We start from the raw sequence: 1,949 nt of genomic DNA, 5'->3' as shown, positions 1-1,949 counted from the left end.
AGCGGGGCGTGGGTGAGGTGTGGTGCCTGTGGATAGGGGTTTGGGTGGGATGGGATGTCTGGGGTGAGGTGTGGGCCCCGGCGGAAGGTTGGGTGGGATGGATCGTGGGTGAGGTGTATTGTAGGACCCTGTGGACAGGGGTTGGGGTGGGATGGATCGTGGGGTGAGGTGTGGTACCCTGTGGATAGGGGTTGGGGTGGGATGGATCGTGGGGTGAGGTGTGGTACCCTGTGGATAAGGGTTGGGGTGGGATGGATCGTGGGGTGAGGTGTGGTACCCTGTGGATAGGGGTTGAGGTGGGATGGATCGTGGGGTGAGGTGTGGTACCCTGTGGATAGGGTGTGGGGGCAGCATGTTAAAATAAACCTAATGATAGTGCATTAGGTTGTGGGCTGTAAAGTATACAGACTGTCAGACAGAAGTACATCTGAAGTATGTAATTCTTGGGTGCAACGATGGCAACGACGTTTAAACACGTACGAAACAATTCTCAGAAGAACATACAAAATTTAATAATGAATCACAAACTTGGCAAGTCGCCAAGAACACTGTCACCCGCCATCAGTAGGGTGCGGGTGGATCGCGACAGCTCTGACCCTGTAGTACATGACACACCAACGACACTCTACACCACACACACCGCGTCAATACAACCCCGACAACGTCACACGCTGCGCCGTGGCGCCACCTGCTGACCACATTCACTAAACAGATTGTGAGGAGAAGGGACCACTCATCTCTACTATACTAACATATATATATATATATAGATATAGATATATGTTAGTATAGTAGAGATCAGTGGAAGGGACGCGCTAACGGGTGTTGCAATCGATTACGTGTCGATCGAAACATCAGAACATCCGAAGATAACGAGAGAAATCGGTCGCCGCTGACCGCCGTCTGGCCCGCGTTTCATGATCGTCTGCTAGGTGGCAGCACCTAGCAGCCAGCGCCACCTGGTGTCAGCAGGCTACCGGCTTTAAGTATTATTATGCTAAACGATGTGGTATCGGGCGGCTGGGCAGGAATCAAATACATCACATGTCAATACATCATAATTATATCAAATACTTTCACACAGAACCGACACGCAGAGGCATTCTGTACAAACATCCATCGTAGAGGGAGACAAGTGCGCGCACGCACACGTACGCACACGCACACACGCATGTACACACACGTACGCACGCAAGCACACGCACACGCTTGTACAGAACCCGAGATCGCCACTGTTGTATATCTCTCGTCACATCTCGTCCGGCTCTGCGCCGCACCTTTATTTACCTAACCTCTAGTCTGTATATATATCGCACGCTGCCATTTCCGTGGCCGAAACCGCTTGCATTTGGTCATGCCGCGACTGAATGAGCCAGCGAGAGAATTTGAGCACTAATGCAGGCGCAAAATAGCGCCGATGCCGAAAACAGAAGAAACGCACCACTCATCGCACAACTCACGACGACGATTAAAAAAAAACCTTCGCGTCGCTGCCGACAGCCTCCCGTCGTCATGGCGACGCAGCGCCCAGCCGAGACGCGCGTCTGGCGTGACGGCCTAAATTTACGGTGCGCGAATCGATGAAGGAAGCTGCCGACGACGACGACGACGACGATGACGACGATGACGGCGACGGCGACCAGGTGTAGCCGACGACACTAATTGCTTGTTAGCGCTGGCGGCGGCGGCGGCGGCGGCGGGAACGTGCGCGTGTGCGCGCCGTCACGCAGGCGCGCCACCATGCGTGCGTCTGTATGTACGAGCGGACGTGCGCGCGTGCATGCGTGCGTCTGTCTGTACGAGCGGACGTGCGCGCGTGCATGCGTGCGTCTGTCTGTACGAGCGGACGTGCGCGCGTGCATGCGTGCGTCTGTCTGTACGAGTGGACGTGCGCGCGTGCATGCGTGCGTCTGTCTGTACGAGTGGACGTGCGCGCGTGCATGCGTGCG

The sequence above is a fragment of the Priapulus caudatus genome, unplaced genomic scaffold (genome assembly GCF_000485595.1).
Source record: "Priapulus caudatus unplaced genomic scaffold, Priapulus_caudatus-5.0.1 Scaffold1020, whole genome shotgun sequence".
Lineage (NCBI taxonomy): Eukaryota > Metazoa > Priapulida > Priapulimorpha > Priapulimorphida > Priapulidae > Priapulus > Priapulus caudatus.
This window is presented reverse-complemented; position numbering follows the sequence as displayed.